Source organism: Vidua macroura, chromosome 20 (genome assembly GCF_024509145.1).
Source record: "Vidua macroura isolate BioBank_ID:100142 chromosome 20, ASM2450914v1, whole genome shotgun sequence".
In the NCBI taxonomy this organism is placed as follows: domain Eukaryota; kingdom Metazoa; phylum Chordata; class Aves; order Passeriformes; family Viduidae; genus Vidua; species Vidua macroura.
In genome coordinates this window covers 262,610-283,861 of record NC_071590.1, presented here as the reverse complement: position 1 = coordinate 283,861, position 21,252 = coordinate 262,610, and the positions used below count along the sequence as shown (strand labels likewise).

The window sequence follows — 21,252 nt, the reverse complement described above, 5'->3', positions numbered from 1 at the left end:
CTATTACCACTTGTATGCAAGACTCAGAGACTTTGTTGAATAGGTCAAGAGCAATACAGGGTGTAAGCTCCCCTCTGGAGCATATCCATTTAGTATTTTTGGCTGGAATCAACCATTTTGCCGGGTTACTCCTATGCTGTGCTTTACTGACTGTTTTACACAAATGTTTCTTTTGCCACGGGACTCTCCCTATGCATCGTCCCTTTCCAGTTACTGCTGCTAAAGTTATCCCTTGGGTTTGGGGGTCTTTCCAGTTACATTGTGGCGGATTGCTCCCATTAACTCGCATGGGTTTCTCATTGAGCCCTACTGCCTCATAGAAAGGAGGTTTAATATCAAAGCACAGCCAGCATTGTTCAGTAATGTTAGGTCGTGTTACATTGAGGACTTGATACGCTGCCTGCATAAGTTTCCAAAGGGTACTTTGCTGGGGATCCGGGGTCGGGAGTATGAGGGTCCTGTTTCTGGGCATTGTGGTGTCACTGGTCCCTATAGCTGTCTCGGTTAACTCCTCCTCAGCAATTACAGAGTTAGGGCCTATGGGTAGAGGATCATGTGGTAGGATTTCCTTTTTTATTTGAATGTACCCTCCATGATCCTTACCCGGTTCCCAACACCTTACTCCCCAAGTTTTCCTACCAGCCATCCTGGGTCCAGGGGGTTGAGCACCTGTATTTTCAAGGACCTGCAATTCCCCATATACAGAATTTCTCTTTGAGTGCCATACCATGGAACTTTGCATCCTTTAGGATACCATGAGACCTGTAAAAATTTATCTGGATGGGTGACAGCCCAGGCGGTTGCTATGGTTTCACAGCCCCAATATCCACACAGATATTCCCCAGGGTAATTACAATATCCCCTCCCAGGACTGGAACTAGGACACCAATAGATAGCATGGAAGTCAGGTTTACTCCATCCCCACACAGAGTTCACCAAGTCCTCATTAGTAACTAAAAAAGTAGGAGCTACAGTGGTGGCATTTTGCTTAACAACTTTCCCTTGGTCTATTTTGGTCAGAGTCCAATTAAATGGCTGGTGTGCATAGTCCCCTTGTACAGGCCAGGTGCAACATATAACTAATATGTACAGAATTTGCCAGCAAGGGTGGAGTCCAAACCGCCCCAGAACTTGATTATCATTATTTCCCCCTTCCCACTGTTTGGTTTGACATGTTATTGCCGGGCTTACCTTTACCCTTGGGAGATCAGTATCCTTGAGGCAGTTCTTGAAATACCTTTGAATTGTCCCAGTTTGAGGGCTTTTTCCTCCACTGCTTCTTATCCCTCTGCCTCGCTCGCCGACCCGGTTGCTTTGAGCCGCGAGGTGTACCATCTTCTTGGCAGCAAGGATATTCTTCAGGAGGACCCTTACTCTTTTTGCTGCCTCTTTTTGAATGATTCCCAATTCTTATCCTTCACTTGCGGTGAATTACACTGAATTCCAGGTAAAGTCTTCCGGCAATTCCCTTTTATAATTTGAACAATTAGGGGAATTGGTTCATTAGAGTGGTAACAACAATTTTCAGGCCTAGCCCCCTTAGTAAACACCTCCCACCACTCTTGGGATTCCCTTGGTAGGGTCCCGTTCTCTTCTCCAATCTCTAGGACTGACTTTGTCAGTTCTCTTTCTAATTGGTAACACCCTTTACAAATACCCCTAGGAGGGGTACCTCTATAACTATGGACCCACCACCGTTCCTGGCAGATTTTACAAATATAGCATACAAAAGGGTAACAATCACAATCCTTATTTGTACAATAGACTCTAAAATCATCAGTTATAGGATATCCATAATCCAATATCTCACTATACCAGCTGGTTTGTACAATTTTTACTGAGTCCATTAAGTCCGTTTAAATGTGACCTTAAGATCTCCGGGTTGGCTGGTTATTCTCCAGGGGTCTTCGGCAGCAGCAGCAGTAATCGGTCCCTTTATTCGGCTCGCATGTGTCCATCCCTTCTCGGCGGTTCTGACTGCAGTTTCTGTAGTAAGTAAAACAACATAGGGGCCTTCCCAGTTTGGGATTAGTGAGGTTTCTTTCCAGGTTTTTATTAACACCTTATCACCTGGTTTTATATTATGGATTGCTAGGTCTAAAGGAGGTCGTTGCACTAGTAACCCAGCTCTTCTAAGCCCTTCCCGAGCCTTTATAAGTTGCATGACATATTGGTTAATTTGTTGATTACTTATTTCAGGGTGGTCTATCGGAGAATTCATGTCATAAGGCATCCCATACAGCATTTCAAATGGAGAAATTCCAGTATCTGTTCTGGGCTGAGTTCGTATATTTAACAAGGCTAAAGGTAGACATTTTACCCAGGATAACTGTGTTTCATACATCAATTTAGTTAGTTGTTTCTTAATTTCCCCATTTACCCTTTCCACTTTATCTGAGCTTTGTGGATGCCAGGGAGTATGATATTGCCACTTCGTTCCTAGAGCTGTAACTACTTCTTTAATTATTTTGGAGGTAAAGTGTGGCCCTCTGTCTGAGTCTATTACTTCTACTAGTCCATAACGGGGGATTATCTCTTCTAATAGTGTTTTTACTACTGTTTGTGTAGTTGCCCTGGAGGTAGGGAATGCCTCTACAAAGTGAGTCAAGTGATCTATTATCACCAATAAGTGTTTATACCTTCCTACTTTAGGCAAATCAGTAAAATCTGTTTGAATGTGGGAAAACGGTCTATGTGCCAATTCCCGTCCCCCCATTTCCCTTTGTCTCCATTGCCTCTTGTTGACCCGTTGACAGGTTAGGCATTGTTGTGTTATTTGTTTAGCTAAGGTGTGCATCCCCATACAAGTATATTTAATTGCAAATTGATCTATTAATGCTTGGGTACCCCAGTGTGTTTTTGTGTGAATTGCTTCCAGGATTTTTCGAGCCACTGATTTTGGGAGTACCTCACGGCCATCTGGTAATTCTTTTCTATTTCCCTTTTTTATAATCCCCATTTCTTTTAGTTTTTCCTGCTCCTTTTCAGTGAACACCAATATCTGGATTGGTCCATGTAGTATACAATACTTCTTGTTGGGATTCTTGCAAACACAATTTATTCCACACATCCCAAATTCTTTCTGACAATCGTGACAAGGTTCACTCTCTAAATCAGCTCCACAATCGGGGCAGTCTTCCCTACCCCTTTTGGTAATTACAGTTTCCTTTAACACTCTAAGAGCCGCATTCTTTGCCTCTTGATCAGCGACATTGTTTCCCCTTACTTGGTTACATATCCCGCTCTGGTGGCCTTTTACATAAACTACAGCGATACCTTCAGGCAACCTTAAAGCTTGCAGTATTCTCCTAATTAAATCCTCATGAATTAATCCCTTTCCCTGTGAGTTAATCAAGCCCCTTTCTTCCCATATCTTTCCAAATGTATGTATTACCCCATAAGCATATTTTGAGTCTGTATAAATAGTTCCAGCCTTTCCTTTTAACAGCTCTAAGGCCCGTAATACTGCATATAACTCACAAGCCTGTGCTGACCACCCTGAGCTTAATGGCCCTGATTCTATTACCTCCAAAGTTTTTCCATCAATTACAGCATAACCTGATTTTCTTTTTCCTTCTATTACTCGAGACGACCCATCCACAAATAATCTCTCACCGTCTTCTAATTCTTCTTCCTCCAAATCAGGCCTTATTTTTGTCTGTTCTTCAATAACTTTTAGGCAATCATGTGTCAGGTTTTCGCTAGGTTCTCCATACAGAAATTGAGCAGGGTTTTGGAGGGAAGTGGTTTCTAAGCTTAATTTTGGTGAGGAAATCAGAATTCCTTCATATTTTAGGAGCCTAGCATCTGTAATCCATTTCTCTGCTTTTTGCTGTAACACTCCTCGAATGTTGTGGGGAGATAGTACATGTAATTCCCCTCCAAAAGTTATTTTTACTGTTTCCTCTACTAACATTGCTGCTGCAACTATTGTTTGTAAACAAGTGGGCCAACCTCTAGATACTGGGTCTAACAGTTTTGATAAATAGGCCACCGGTTTTTTATTCCCTGCCCAATCTTGAGCTAATACTCCATATGCTGTACCATCCTTAATGTTTACAAAAAGATAAAAGGGCCTTTTTTAAATCAGGAAGACTGAGAACTGGTGCATTTACTAATTCTGCCTTGAGGTCCTGTAGTTTTTCCTCATCTTCCCGAGTCCACTTAAGCAAGCCTTCTTTTGTTAGTTTCTCATATAGGAATTTTACTTTCCCGATAAATCCTTCTGTCCATTGTCTACAGTACCCAAACAATCCTAACAGCTGTCTAACCTCCCGCTTTGTCCTTGGCCCTGGCATAGCTAAGATTCCCTTAACCCTTTCTGGGTCTAGTTTCTTCGTTCCTTGACTCAGTCTATGTCCGAGATACTTCACCTCTTTTTCACAAATTGTAATTTGGATTTTGACACTTTGAGTCCTTTCAGGCTTAGAAAATTGAGTAATCTTATACTCTCTTCCCTGACAATTTCCTCTTCTTTCCCAGCTACTAACAAGTCATCTACATCCTGAATCAGGACAGCCTCTTAACTGAAAATCTGTAAGCAGCTGCTCCAGTGCCTGGCCAAATAAATTAGGGGACTCTGTAAACCCTTGTGGGAGTACCGTCCAATGGAGTTGTTGTTTCCTGTGGGTGTCTGGGTCTTCCCATTCAAAGGCAAAATAGTCCCTACAACCTTCTTTAAGGGGACATGCCCAAAATGCATCCTTTAAATCTATAACACTATACCACTGATTTTCGGGGCCTAACTGACTTAATAAAGTATGAGGGTTAGTTACTACAGGGAATCTTTCTACAGTCCTTTTGTTAATTTCTCGTAAATCATGTACCAAACTGTATTTCCCATCGGGTTTTTTAACAGGAAGGATAGGAGTATTAAAAGGGGACATGCAGGGTTCTAATAACCCTTGTGCTTTTAATCTTTCAATTTCAGGTTTGACCCCTTTCCTTCCTTCATTTGGAATTGGGTACTGCTTAACTCTAACTGGGACTTCAGGATTTCTTAATATTATCTCAAAAGGTTTTATGTCCAATCGGCCTGCTTTTTCTGGGGTATACCACACTTCAGGGTTAATTTTCTGTTCGTCCTCTACCCGAAGAGGACATAATCTAATATTTAGCTTCTTGTCATTTATGTCGATTCCAATTCCTAATTCAATCATCAAATCTCGTCCCAGTAAGTTATAGTCAGCCTCTGGAACTAACAACAGTGACCCTATACCTATTTTGGAGCTGGTTTCAAAAATCACGTCTTTGATTACAGGCACTTTAAAGGCTTCCCCTTTTGCCCCGACTACCTGTATTGTTTCTCTTGATAATTTACACCCTGAGGGAAGGGTTTGAACCGTTGATCTCTCAGGTCCTGAGTCCACAAGAAACTCATATTCTTGCTGCTGGGGACCAATTTTTAGTTTTACCAGGGGCTCTGTTTTTTTCTGGGTCCCCAGCAAATAGAGCCCCTGACCCCCTCAATCTTCCTTGAATTGCTTTTCATCTGCCAACCTTTTTCTGCATTCCCGCCGAAAATGCCCTCTCTTACCACAATAAAAGCAGCTTCCTTGTCCACTCTCCTTTTCTCTTCTCCCTTCTTCTACCTTCTGGCCCTTCGGCTTACTTCCCTGGAACTGACTAAGCGTTCCCCTCTGCCCTTCACGTACCACAGCCATCATCACTCTTGCTTGTTTCCTATGTCCTTCCTCCTCTCTCCGTACATACACTTTCTGAGCTTCCCGCAACAATTCATCCAGGCCTCTACCATGCCAATCCTCAATCTTTTCCAATTTTCTCCTAATATCAGGCCAGGCTCTGGCCACGAACTGGGTCTTTAACAACATCTGTCCTTCCGGAGTGTCAGGGTTTGCTCCGGAGTACAGCTGAAAAGATCTCCGGAGCCGTCCTAACCATTCCGTGGGGTCCTCATCTTTCTTTTGACTCTCACAAAAAGCTTTATTCACATTCTGCCCCTTAGGGACTGATTCTCTGATCCCCTGGATAAGAATTGTTCTTAAGTCTGCCATATGTGTCCTATGCAGGGGATCCTGCTTATCCCAATTAGGACGCTGTAAAGGCCATTTAGTATCTGCTTGGGGTCCTGCCTGATGGTCTCTATCCCAAATCCTCAGACCGGCCGTCCTGATCATCCCTCGCTCCTCAGATGTGAATAAAATCCCCAGTATTGACTGCATTTCGTCCCACGTATACACGTTGGGCCCCAGAAACTGATCCACCCGCTCTGCAACTCCGAGGGGGTCTTCCAATAGATGTCCCATTTCTTTCTTGAACTCCCTCACATCTCCTGAATTAAGAGGTACCTCCACATAACCTATTCCCGGAATTTGGGCTGGTTGTCCCTGCTGACCAGCATTAGGATTAGGGATCATTCCCAAAGCTACTTCCCTTAATGGATATAGAGCTTGCCTTTCCCTCTCGCTTTTCCCCCTTGTTAGGCTACGAGTAACACGACGATTTTCCTCAGGGACCGGTTCCAGGATTTCTACTTCCTGGTTTTCAAAATCCCCCCCTTGATCTAAATTGGGGTAGACTACTGGTGGTGCTGGTGGAGGTGGAGGAGGGGGAGGTATGTATGGTAGAGGGGATGCAGTTGGAACCTCCTCAGGCTTTTTATTTTTCTTTTTTTCTCCCTGGGTGCTTAAGGCAAAAAGTTTTGCTCTTCTTTCCCCCACTATCCAGAGAGCAGCGTACTTGCGCTCTTCCATATCAAAAGGTTCTTTAGAATTTACATAAATGTTTAATGCCTGGCAAATCCAGTCCTCGAAGCTTCCAAACACTGGCCAAAATAAATTATCACCACGGATTTGTTTCCCTCCCCATACTTCCATACAATAATGTATCATTTTTGCCCTATCCTTCCCTTTTCTTGAAGGGTATTCATCCCAAGATTTTATTATTAAACCTAACGGACTGTCAGGTGGTATCTGGGGAAACTTTTACCGGGGTCCCCGTCCCCATGGAATCAGAGGGCTTGCTTTTCCTCTGTCCCATCTTCCAGGACACCTTCACACACACACACACACTCGCGGCCCCCTGTTCGTGGCCCAGCCCCTCTCGGGGTCTGGAAACTGCACTACTTAGAGGTCCACACTTGCCTCGTCCTAAAAGGACATCTCGTACATTATGTCCTGGGATCCCAACCCCAACCGAGCAGATCCCACTTTTATACTCACGCTGTCCTGCGTCTTCGCCCGGGCTTCGTGCACAAAGATTGCGGGGTTACCGGTATCCCTTTTGCTTAATACCGAATTTAGGTTCGTCGGTAAGGGCCCGAGAAGGAAAAGCCTGCACCAGGGCCGCTGAAAAGGCAGCGGGGCGCCTCCCTGATTAGGAATTCCTGCCTGTTTGCCCTTATCCGAGTCACGGCACCAAATTTGTTATAGACAAATTCAATTGGGGAGGCTAATTATAGATAAATCAATTAACAAGAATTTATTAAGCAAGCGGTATTAAGCAAAAAAACCAGCGCTGGGCGGCCGGGGAATCTCCACTCTGCCACGGCGCACCTTCCCCCTTTGACCTTTTTGTTTTTATAGTCCCCCCTTTTTTTTGGTTGACGTATTTTCTCTCTATGTACTCTGTGCTGGTGCAATTGGTTGCTAGGGGGTCCTTTTTCTCTATGCCCTTGGTGGTCATAGGGATGGAGGCTCCTTATCTTCTTTGCCGGTTGTCCTTGGCCTAAAAGTTAGCTTGTATATAGTTAGTTATACAGTCTTCTATGCTAGCTGCATTTGCACAATTCTTAAGCAGAATACTTGTTGTTTATCAAGCCCCCCCCGCCTTTTTTCTCCTCTTTCTCTTCTCACAATCTGAAATTCTCTATTCAGTTTAAATTCTTATCTTCTTTCAATGTTCGTTTTGATGAACAAAGACCTTTTTATTACAATGAGGATTAGGACACCACGAGACAATAAAAAGCAAAGCATTATGGACGTCAGGATGTTTTTGGGCACTGAGCTGCCAAAAACATGCCTTGTGAACAAAGGAATAACCCTTAAAAGCAATAGCCTGTTGCATATTCATATATCTCATACATGATGCATAAATTCCTTGCAAATTAAGAATTTTTCTGGTTTTTGTCAACTTCTTCCCCTGAATCCTGGTGGTTCCATAAAGACGGAGAGAAGGTGGAAAAATGTTTGTCTTTTCTGATAAGGAGGCAGTAACTCTTTATGCTTCCTGTCGCTGTTATCTTTGTGCAAAGAATTTCTTGATTATCTCATCTCTTTCTTGAGCTAGTAAAAAGTAACTTACATCACATAGTTTCTATTTTAACATTATGTTATAACCTAAAACTATAATTAACACGCTACTTAAGAGAATTAATACAGTATAACTTTCTAACATAACACATATAATATTCATTTTAATATTTGCGAAAAGCCAATCATAAAATACGCATTTTTCACAAAAGGTAGCAGATGTGGGAAGCTAGTACTGTATTTTGCACCTCTGGTAAAGGTTACCTGGCCACTCCATCCTGTGTACACTTAGGTCAGAGATAGGAGAAGGAGGCATCTCCTCCCCGATCAGGTGTTTGTTGTGGTCCCTCCCAAGCACAGGTTCATGCCGTTGCATAAAAAGCAGGACCGGGGAGCTGAGCCAGCTGAGAAGGAGGTATGCTTTTGTTATATATGTAATTCGTGCAGTTCGGGGTGCATGTAATAAACTGTAGTTAGTTCACAGATTAAGTTGCCGGGCACCTAATTAGCATTTTAAAAGCCCTAGCCAGCAATAACGAGCAGGCCATCAAGTCATACCCAAGCTAAACCCAGACAGATGGGGCCAAAGCCAGACCCAGACCCAATCCCAGGAGCAGAGACAAAGAGATGAAGTCCCAGAGATAAGCAACTATTGTCTCCTTCCCGGAGATATCTGGACAATATCGCGAGTAGATAAGCAGCTGCCAAGAAGACATACAGGAGGCGGGGACACCTCCTCCTGAGAGAGGACTGCATGAATATGCAGTAGCTTATTGCCGAGGGCAAAATAAAACATATAAAACCCTCTGCCAAAATACAATGGTGCACAAACCGGACGGATTCACTAACTCTGTCAGTTTGCACTCAGAGCTGCTCTGTAGACTGTGGGCGAATTCGGACTTTAAATTGTTACGCGATTGTGAAAAATGCATATTTTATGATTGGCTTTTCGCAAATGTTACAATGAATATTATATGTGTAATGTTGGAAAGTTATGCTGTATTAATTCTCTCAAGTAGTGTTTTGAATGTATTTTTAGGTTATAACACAATGTTAAAATAGAAACTATACTATGTAAGATACTTTTTAACTAGCTCAAGGAAGAGATGAGATAATCAAGGAATTATTTGCACAACGATAACAATTACAGAAACCCCTACATTTTCCAGAGGAGGGAAATTTATGGCTTTCCTTATCAATAAAAACGAACTTCTTCAAGCCGGACTTAGACTCGAGGGCGCCTGGGCATTAACAGAAACTTTTTGACAAGTACCAGACGAATTTCTTGTCTTAAATAAAATATATGCATAATCATGAAGTGTTTTGTATATGCAACAGGCTATTGCTTTTAAGGTTATTCCTTTGTTCACAAGGCATGCTTGTCGTGGCTTAAGGGCTCGAGAGCATCCGGACGTCTGAAATTCTTTGCTTTTTATTGTATTGTAATTGTCCTAACTCTAAATTTTTATTACTCCAATTGTATTAGTATTTTTATAACCATTTTATTATTATTAAACTTTAAAAATTTTAAAAACCAAGTGATTGGCGTTTTTCACAGCGATCGCAAATACATTTAGTTATTAATTATTAATTCAGATAGGCTTATCTCTATTTACAACACTTTTCTTCTGTTGAATTAATTTTCTGGGGGATTGGTGTTCGGGTCAGCTTCACAAGAGAGTCCACGTAGAGGCCTGTGCCTGCGCCAGGAGGGAAGGCAGGGGCAGCTGAAGTAGAGGAAGGTGAGGCCGTGCCTTCAAGTAACAGCTGGATTTCTTCAAGGTTGCAGAATTGGTGTAGCCCAGGAGAACACTATGGGACAGGTCTCTTGTTTAGATTCGCTCCAATGCTGAGCTAAGACTCACCTCAGAGAATGACTCAGTGAGATCCCCAGAACCAGGGGTAATGACTTCTTTTTCCCATGGAAAATGGCCTCTCTATGCAGCCACTCCCACTGGCCCCCACTGGCATCCTGACCTCAACATTTCCAAACTTTGCAGGATTTCTCCAAAACTACAGATGTCAGCCAACAGGAACCTGTGTGACCTTGAAGCCCCAAAACCAAGCTCTAAATAGGTCTCCAGAGCTTGGGGACATGCCTTCTTTTTCCCATGGAAAATGGCCTCTCTATGCAGCCACTCGCACTGGCCCACCTTGGCATCCTGACCTCAACATTTCCAAACTTGAACAGGATTTCTCCAAAACTACAGATGTCAGACTCGAGGCCCTTGTGTGACCTTAAAGCCCCAAACCCCAGCTCTAAGTAGATCCCCAGAGCCTGGGGACATGACTTCTTTTTCCCATGAAAAATGGCCTCTCTTGGTGGCCACTCGCAGTGGCCCACACTGGCATCCTGACCTCAACATTTCCAAATTTTGCAGGATTTCTGCAACACTACAGATGTCAGACTCTAGGAACCTGTGTGACCTTAAAGCCCCAAACCCCAGCTCTAATTAGATCCCCAGAACCGGGGGATATGATTTCTTTTTCCCATGAAAAATGGCCTCTCTTTGTGGCCACAAGCCCTGGCCCACACTGGCATCCTGACCGCAGCATTTGCAAACTTTGCACGATTTCTCCAAAACGAGAGATGTCAGACACTAGGACCTTGCATGATTTAATGCCCCACACCCCAGTTCTAAGTAGATGCCCAGAGCCTGGGGACATGCCTTCTTTTTCCCATGGAAAATGGCCTCTCTATGCAGCCACTCCCACTGGCCCACACTGGCATCCTGACCTCAACATTTCCAAACTTTGCACGATTTCTCCAAAACTACAGATGTCAGCCAGCACGAACCTGTGTGACCTTGAAGCCCCAAAACCCAGCTCTAAATAGATCTCCAGACCCTGGGGAAATGACTTCTTTTTCCCATGGAAAATGGCTTCTCTTTGAGGTCACTTGCACTGGCCCACACTGGCATCCTGACCTCAACATTTCCAAACTTTGCAGGATTTCTCCAAAACGAGAGATATCAGACACTAGAAACTTGCGTGACCTTAAAGCCGCAAACCCCAGCTCTAAGTAGATCCCCAGAGCCTGGGGACATGACTTCTTTTTCCCATAGAAAATGGCCGCACTTTTTGGCAACTCGCACTGGCCCCCAGTGCAATCCTGACCTCAACATTTCCAAACTTTGCAGGATTTCTGCAAACTTCCGATGTCAACCAATAGGAACCTGTGTGACCTTACAGCAATAAAGCCCCCCTCTAAGTAGAACCACAGAGCCTGGGGACATGACTTCTTTTTCCCATGGAAAATGTCCTCTCTATGTGGCCACTTGCACTGGCCCCCACTGGCATCCTGACCTCAACATTTGCAAACTTTGCAGGATTCCTCCAAAACTACAGATGTCAGCAACTAGGAACCTGAGTGACCTTACAGCAACAAAACGCCCCCTCTAAGTAGATCCACAGAGCCTGGGGACATGACTTTTTTTTCCCATGGAAAATGGCCTCTCTTTGTGGCCACTCGCACTGGCCCACACTAGCATCCTGATCTCAACATTTCCAAACATTGCAAGATTTCTCCAAAACGAGAGATATCAGATACTAGGAACCTGTGTGACCTTAAAGCCCCAATCCCCAGCTCTAAGTAGATCCCCAGAGCCTGGGAACATGATTTTTTTTTCCCATGGAAAATGGCCTCTCTTTTTGTCCAGTTGCACAGGCCCCTCACTTGCATCCTGACCTCAACATTTCCAAACCTTGAAGAATTTCTTGAAAACAAGAGATGTGAGACACTAGGAACTTGCATGACCTTAAAGCCCCAAACCCCAGCTCTAAGTAGGCCCCCAGATCCTGGTGAAATGGCTTCTTTTTCCCATAGAAAATGGCTTCTCGTTGTGGCCACTGACACTGGCCCCCAGTGGAATCTTTACCTCAACATTTCTAAACTTTACAGAATTTCTCCAAAATTAGAGAGTAGGCAATAGGAGTCCGTGTGATGTTAAAGCCGCAAATCCCAGCTCCAAGTAGATCCCAGAGCCTGGAGAAATGACTTCTTCTTCCCATGGAAAATGGCTTCTCTTTCCGCCCACTCGCCCTGGCCCACACTGGCATCCTGAGCTCAACATTTGCAAACTTTGCAGGATTCCTCCAAAACTACAGATGTCAGCAACTAGGAACCTGAGTGACCTTACAGCAACAAAACACCCCCTCTAAGTAGATCCACAGAGCCTGGGGACATGACTTTTTTTTCCCATGGAAAATGGCCTCTCTTTGTGGCCACTCGCACTGGCCCACACTAGCATCCTGATCTCAACATTTCCAAACATTGCAAGATTTCTCCAAAACGAGAGATATCAGATACTAGGAACCTGTGTGACCTTAAAGCCCCAATCCCCAGCTCTAAGTAGATCCCCAGAGCCTGGGAACATGATTTTTTTTTCCCATGGAAAATGGCCTCTCTTTTTGTCCAGTTGCACAGGCCCCTCACTTGCATCCTGACCTCAACATTTCCAAACCTTGAAGAATTTCTTGAAAACAAGAGATGTGAGACACTAGGAACTTGCATGACCTTAAAGCCCCAAACCCCAGCTCTAAGTAGGCCCCCAGATCCTGGTGAAATGGCTTCTTTTTCCCATAGAAAATGGCTTCTCGTTGTGGCCACTGACACTGGCCCCCAGTGGAATCTTTACCTCAACATTTCTAAACTTTACAGAATTTCTCCAAAATTAGAGAGTAGGCAATAGGAGTCCGTGTGATGTTAAAGCCGCAAATCCCAGCTCCAAGTAGATCCCAGAGCCTGGAGAAATGACTTCTTCTTCCCATGGAAAATGGCTTCTCTTTCCGCCCACTCGCCCTGGCCCACACTGGCATCCTGAGCTCAACATTTGCAAACTTTGCAGGATTCCTCCAAAACTACAGATGTCAGCAACTAGGAACCTGAGTGACCTTACAGCAACAAAACACCCCCTCTAAGTAGATCCCCAGAGCCAGGGGACATGACTTCTTTTTCCCATGGAAAATGGCCTCTCTTTGTGGCCACATGCACTGGCCCACACTGGCACCCTGAACTCATCACTTCCAAACATTGCAGGATTTCTCCAAAATTAGGGATGTCAACAACTATGAACATGTGTAACTGTAACCTTAAAGCCCCAAACCCCAGCTCCAAGTAGATCCCCAGAGCCTGGTGAAATGACATCTTGTTCCCATAGGAAATGGCCTCTCTTTGCGGCCACTCCCACTGGCCCACACTGGCATCCTGACCTCAGCATTTGCAAGCTTTGCACGATTTCTCCAAAACGAGAGATGTCAGACACTAGGACCTCGCGTGATTTAAAGCCCGAGACCTCAGCTCAAAGTAGATTGCCAGAGCCTAGGGACATGACTTCTCTTTCCCATGGAAAATGGCCTCTCTATTTATCCAGTTGCACAGACCCCTCAGTTGCATCCTGACCTCAAAATTTCCAAACATCACAGGATTTCTCCAAAACTACGGATATCAGACTCTAGGAACCTGTGTAACCTTAAAGCCCCAAACCCCAGCTTGAAGTAGATCCCTAGAGCCTGGGGACATGACTTCTTTTTCCCATGGAAAATGGCCTCTCTTTGCGGCCACTCCCACTGGCCCACACTGGCATCCTGACCTCAACATTTCCAAACATTGCAGGATTTCTCCAAAACTACAGATGTCAGCCAATAGGAACCCGTGTGACGTTAAAGCCCCAAAACCCAGCTCCAAGTAGATCCCAGACCCTGGAGAAATGAATACCTATTCCCATGGAAAATGGCCTCTCTTTCCGCCCACACGCAGTGGCCTAGAGCGCCATCCTGACCTCAACATTTCCAAACTTCTCAGGATTTCTCCAAAACAAGAGATGTCAGCAACTAGGAATCTGCGTGACCTTAAAGCCAGAAACCCCAGCTTGAAGTAGATCCCCAGAGCCTGGGGACACGACTTCTTTTTCCCATGGAAAATGGACTCTCTCTATGTGGCCACTCACACTGGCCCACACTAGCATCCTGACCTCAACATTTCCAAACTTTGAAGGATTTCTCCAAAACGAGGGATGTCAACAACTAGGAACCTGTGTGACCTTACAGCAACAAAAACCCCCTCTACGTAGAACCACAGGGCCTGGGAAAATGACTTTTTTTTCCCATTCAAAATGGCCTCTCTTTGTGGCCCTTTGCACTGGCCCACACTGGCATCCTGAACTCAATATTTCCAAACATTGCAGGATTTCTCCAAAACAAGGGATGTCAACAACTAGGAACATGTGTAACCTTAAAGCCCCAAACCCCAGATCCAAGTAGATCCCCAGAGCCTGGAAGATGACTTCATTTTCCCATGGAAAATGGCCTCTCTTTGTGGCCACTTACACTGGCCCACACTGGCATCCTTACCTACCCATTTGCAAATTTCACGGGATTTCTCCAAAACTACGAAAGTTAGACACTAGGAACCTGTGTGACATTAAAGACTCACAACCCAGCTCTAAATAGATTGCCAGAGCCTGGGGACATGACTTTTTTTTCCCATGGAAAACGGCTTCTCTTTGTTGCCACACGAACTGGCCCACACTACCATCCTGACCTCAACATTTCTAAACTTTACAGGATTTCTCCAAAACTATATATGTCAGACACTTGGAACCTCTATGACCTTAAAGCCCCAAATCCCAGCTCTAAGTAGATACAAAGAGCCAGGGGTAATGACTTCTTTTTCCCCTGGAAAATGGCCTCTCTTTGGGGCCACTCCCACAGGCCCACACTGCCACCATGAACTCAACATTCCCAAACATTGCAGGATTTCTGCAAAACTACAGATGTCAACCAATAACAATGTCTGTAACTGTAAAGCTGCAAACCCCAGCTCAATGTAGATCCCCAGAGCCTGGAACATGACTTCTTTTTCCCATGGAAAATGGCCTCTCTCTGCGGCCACACGCAATGACCCCTCACTTTCATCCTGATCTCAGCATTTCCGAATTTCGCACGATTTCTCCAAAACTACAGATATCAGACTCTAGGAACCTGTGTGACCTTAAAGCCCCAAACCCCAGCTCTAATTAGATCCCCAGAACCGGGGGATATGATTTCTTTTTCCCATGAAAAATGGCCTCTCTTTGTGGCCACAAGCCCTGGCCCACACTGGCATCCTGACCGCAGCATTTGCAAACTTTGCACGATTTCTCCAAAACGAGAGATGTCAGACACTAGGACCTTGCATGATTTAATGCCCCACACCCCAGTTCTAAGTAGATGCCCAGAGCCTGGGGACATGCCTTCTTTTTCCCATGGAAAATGGCCTCTCTATGCAGCCACTCCCACTGGCCCACACTGGCATCCTGACCTCAACATTTCCAAACTTTGCACGATTTCTCCAAAACTACAGATGTCAGCCAGCACGAACCTGTGTGACCTTGAAGCCCCAAAACCAAGCTCTAAATAGATCTCCAGAGCCCTGGGACATGCCTTCTTTTTCCCATGGAAAATGGCCTCTCTATGCAGCCACTCCCACTGGCCCGCCTTGGCATCCTGACCTCAACATTTCCAAACTTGACAGGATTTCTCCATAACTAGTGAGGTCAACAACGAGGAATCTGTGTGACCTTACAGCAACAAACACCCCCTCTACGTAGATCCACAGGGCCTGGGATAATGACTTCTTTTTCCCATGGAAAATGGCCTCTCTTTCCACCCACTCGCACTGGCCAACACTGGCATCCTGACGTCAACATTTCTAAACTTCACAGGATTTCTCGAAAACTACAGATATCATGCTCTAGGAACTTGCGTGACCTTAAAGTAGCAAACCCCAGCTCAAAGCACATCCCCAGAGCCTGGGCACATGACTTCTTTTTCCCATCGAAAATGGCCTCTCTTTGCGGCCATTTGCACTGACCCACACTGGCATCCTGATCTCAACATTTCCAAACTTTGCACGATTTCTCCATAACTTGTGAGGTCAACAACGAGGAACCTGTGTGACCTTACAGCATCAAACACCCCCTCTCAGTAGATCACAGAGCCTGGGGACATGACTTCTTTTTCCCATGGAAAACGGCTTCTCTTTGTTGCCACACGAACTGGCCCACACACCCATCCTGACCTCAACATTTCTAAACTTTACAGGATTTCTCCAAAACTATATATGTCAGACACTTGGAACCTCTATGACCTTAAAGCCCCAAATCCCAGCTCTAAGTAGATACAAAGAGCCAGGGGTAATGACTTCTTTTTCCCCTGGAAAATGGCCTCTCTTTGGGGCCACTCCCACAGGCCCACACTGCCACCATGAACTCAACATTCCCAAACATTGCAGGATTTCTGCAAAACTACAGATGTCAACCAATAACAATGTCTGTAACTGTAAAGCTGCAAACCCCAGCTCAATGTAGATCCCCAGAGCCTGGAACAGGACTTCTTTTTCCCATGGAAAATGGCCTCTCTCTGCGGCCACACGCAATGACCCCTCACTTTCATCCTGATCTCAGCATTTCCGAATTTCGCACGATTTCTCCAAAACTACAGATATCAGACTCTAGGAACCTGTGTGACCTTAAAGCCCCAAACCCCAGCTCTAATTAGATCCCCAGAACCGGGGGATATGATTTCTTTTTCCCATGAAAAATGGCCTCTCTTTGTGGCCACAAGCCCTGGCCCACACTGGCATCCTGACCGCAGCATTTGCAAACTTTGCACGATTTCTCCAAAACGAGAGATGTCAGACACTAGGACCTTGCATGATTTAATGCCCCACACCCCAGTTCTAAGTAGATGCCCAGAGCCTGGGGACATGCCTTCTTTTTCCCATGGAAAATGGCCTCTCTATGCAGCCACTCCCACAGGCCCACACTGGCATCCTGACCTCAACATTTCCAAACTTTGCACGATTTCTCCAAAACTACAGATGTCAGCCAGCACGAACCTGTGTGACCTTGAAGCCCCAAAACCAAGCTCTAAATAGATCTCCAGAGCCCTGGGACATGCCTTCTTTTTCCCATGGAAAATGGCCTCTCTATGCAGCCACTCCCACTGGCCCACCTTGGCATCCTGACCTCAACATTTCCAAACTTGACAGGATTTCTCCATAACTAGTGAGGTCAACAACGAGGAATCTGTGTGACCTTACAGCAACAAACACCCCCTCTACGTAGATCCACAGAGCCTGGGATAATGACTTCTTTTTCCCATGGAAAATGGCCTCTCTTTCCACCCACTCGCACTGGCCAACACTGGCATCCTGACGTCAACATTTCTAAACTTCACAGGATTTCTCGAAAACTACAGATATCATGCTCTAGGAACTTGCGTGACCTTAAAGTAGCAAACCCCCGCTCAAAGCACATCCCCAGAGCCTGGGCACATGACTTCTTTTTCCCATCGAAAATGGCCTCTCTTTGCGGCCATTTGCACTGGCCCACACTGGCATCCTGATCTCAACATTTCCAAACTTTGCACGATTTCTCCATAACTTGTGAGGTCAACAACGAGGAACCTGTGTGACCTTACAGCATCAAACACCCCCTCTCAGTAGATCACAGAGCCTAGGGACATGACTTCTTTTTCCCATGGAAAATAGCCTCGCTATGCAGCCTCTCCCACTGGCCCCCAGTGCAATCCTTACCTCAACATTTCCAAACTTTGCAGGATTTCTCCAAAACTACAGATATCAGCCAACAGGAACCTGTGTCACCTTGAAGCCCCAAAACCCAGCTCTAAATAGATCTCCAGAGCCTGGGGAAATGACTTCTTTTTCCCATGGAAAATGGCTTCTCTTTGAGGTCACTTGCACTGGCCCACACTGGCATCCTGACCTCAACATTTCCAAACTTTGCAGGATTTCTCCAAAACGAGAGATATCAGACACTAGAAACTTGCGTGACCTTAAAGCCGCAAACCCCAGCTCTAAGTAGATCCCCAGAGCCTGGGGACATGACTTCTTTTTCCCATAGAAAATGGCCGCACTTTTTGGCAACTCGCACTGGCCCCCAGTGCAATCCTGACCTCAACATTTCCAAACTTTGCAGGATTTCTGCAAACTTCCGATGTCAACCAATAGGAACCTGTGTGACCTTACAGCAATAAAGCCCCCCTCTAAGTAGAACCACAGAGCCTGGGGACATGACTTCTTTTTCCCATGGAAAATGTCCTCTCTATGTGGCCACTTGCACTGGCCCCCACTGGCATCCTGACCTCAACATTTCCAAACATCGCAGGATTTCTCCATAACTAGTGAGGTCAACAACAAGGAACCTGTGTTACCTTACAGGAAGAAACACCCCCTCTGCGTAGATCCACAGAGCCTGGGGACATGACTTTTTTTTCCCATGGAAAATGGCCTCTCTTTGTGGCCACTCGCACTGGCCCACACTAGCATCCTGATCTCAACATTTCCAAACATTGCAAGATTTCTCCAAAACGAGAGATATCAGATACTAGGAACCTGTGTGACCTTAAAGCCCCAATCCCCAGCTCTAAGTAGATCCCCAGAGCCTGGGAACATGATTTTTTTTTCCCATGGAAAATGGCCTCTCTTTTTGTCCAGTTGCACAGGCCCCTCACTTGCATCCTGACCTCAACATTTCCAAACCTTGAAGAATTTCTTGAAAACAAGAGATGTGAGACACTAGGAACTTGCATGACCTTAAAGCCCCAAACCCCAGCTCTAAGTAGGCCCCCAGATCCTGGTGAAACGGCTTCTTTTTCCCATAGAAAATGGCTTCTCGTTGTGGCCACTGACACTGGCCCCCAGTGGAATCTTTACCTCAACATTTCTAAACTTTACAGAATTTCTCCAAAATTAGAGAGTAGGCAATAGGAGTCCGTGTGATGTTAAAGCCGCAAATCCCAGCTCCAAGTAGATCCCAGAGCCTGGAGAAATGACTTCTTCTTCCTATGGAAAATGGCTTCTCTTTCCGCCCACTCGCCCTGGCCCACACTGGCATCCTGAGCTCAACATTTGCAAACTTTGCAGGATTCCTCCAAAACTACAGATGTCAGCAACTAGGAACCTGAGTGACCTTACAGCAACAAAACACCCCCTCTAAGTAGATCCCCAGAGCCAGGGGACATGACTTCTTTTTCCCATGGAAAATGGCCTCTCTTTGTGGCCACTCGCACTGGCCCACACTAGCATCCTGATCTCAACATTTCCAAACATTGCAAGATTTCTCCAAAACGAGAGATATCAGATACTAGGAACCTGTGTGACCTTAAAGCCCCAATCCCCAGCTCTAAGTAGATCCCCAGAGCCTGGGAACATGATTTTTTTTTCCCATGGAAAATGGCCTCTCTTTTTGTCCAGTTGCACAGGCCCCTCACTTGCATCCTGACCTCAACATTTCCAAACCTTGAAGAATTTCTTGAAAACAAGAGATGTGAGACACTAGGAACTTGCATGACCTTAAAGCCCCAAACCCCAGCTCTAAGTAGGCCCCCAGATCCTGGTGAAATGGCTTCTTTTTCCCATAGAAAATGGCTTCTCGTTGTGGCCACTGACACTGGCCCCCAGTGGAATCTTTACCTCAACATTTCTAAACTTTACAGAATTTCTCCAAAATTAGAGAGTAGGCAATAGGAGTCCGTGTGATGTTAAAGCCGCAAATCCCAGCTCCAAGTAGATCCCAGAGCCTGGAGAAATGACTTCTTCTTCCCATGGAAAATGGCTTCTCTTTCCGCCCACTCGCCCTGGCCCACACTGGCATCCTGAGCTCAACATTTGCAAACTTTGCAGGATTCCTCCAAAACTACAGATGTCAGCAACTAGGAACCTGAGTGACCTTACAGCAACAAAACACCCCCTCTAAGTAGATCCCCAGAGCCAGGGGACATGACTTCTTTTTCCCATGGAAAATGGCCTCTCTTTGTGGCCACATGCACTGGCCCACACTGGCACCCTGAACTCATCACTTCCAAACATTGCAGGATTTCTCCAAAATTAGGGATGTCAACAACTATGAACATGTGTAACTGTAACCTTAAAGCCCCAAACCCCAGCTCCAAGTAGATCCCCAGAGCCTGGTGAAATGACATCTTGTTCCCATAGGAAATGGCCTCTCTTTGCGGCCACTCCCACTGGCCCACACTGGCATCCTGACCTCAGCATTTGCAAGCTTTGCACGATTTCTCCAAAACGAGAGATGTCAGACACTAGGACCTCGCGTGATTTAAAGCCCGAGACCTCAGCTCAAAGTAGATTGCCAGAGCCTAGGGACATGACTTCTCTTTCCCATGGAAAATGGCCTCTCTATTTATCCAGTTGCACAGACCCCTCAGTTGCATCCTGACCTCAAAATTTCCAAACATCACAGGATTTCTCCAAAACTACGGATATCAGACTCTAGGAACCTGTGTAACCTTAAAGCCCCAAACCCCAGCTTGAAGTAGATCCCTAGAGCCTGGGGACATGACTTCTTTTTCCCATGGAAAATGGCCTCTCTTTGCGGCCACTCCCACTGGCCCACACTGGCATCCTGACCTCAACATTTCCAAACATTGCAGGATTTCTCCAAAACTACAGATGTCAGCCAATAGGAACCCGTGTGACGTTAAAGCCCCAAAACCCAGCTCCAAGTAGATCCCAGACCCTGGAGAAATGAATACCTATTCCCATGGAAAATGGCCTCTCTTTCCGCCCACACGCAGTGGCCTAGAGCGCCATCCTGACCTCAACATTTCCAAACTTCTCAGGATTTCTCCAAAACAAGAGATGTCAGCAACTAGGAATCTGCGTGACCTTAAAGCCAGAAACCCCAGCTTGAAGTAGATCCCCAGAGCCTGGGGACACGACTTCTTTTTCCCATGGAAAATGGACTCTCTCTATGTGGCCACTCACACTGGCCCACACTAGCATCCTGACCTCAACATTTCCAAACTTTGAAGGATTTCTCCAAAACGAGGGATGTCAACAACTAGGAACCTGTGTGACCTTACAGCAACAAAAACCCCCTCTACGTAGAACCACAGGGCCTGGGAAAATGACTTTTTTTTCCCATTCAAAATGGCCTCTCTTTGTGGCCCTTTGCACTGGCCCACACTGGCATCCTGAACTCAATATTTCCAAACATTGCAGGATTTCTCCAAAACAAGG

The 21,252-nt window shown here is 45.5% G+C and overlaps 1 long non-coding RNA gene across 1 annotated transcript; it reads right to left on the bottom strand.

Annotated features, from left to right (window-relative positions):
- Positions 1 to 1,819: 1,819 nt before the first annotated feature.
- On the bottom strand, positions 1,820 to 7,340 carry LOC128817453 (uncharacterized). Its single transcript, XR_008440202.1, has 2 exons — positions 7,182 to 7,340; positions 1,820 to 1,986 (listed from the first exon to the last, which is right to left on the bottom strand). It is a non-coding gene; the product is annotated as an uncharacterized LOC128817453 (long non-coding RNA).
- Positions 7,341 to 21,252: the final 13,912 nt, after the last annotated feature.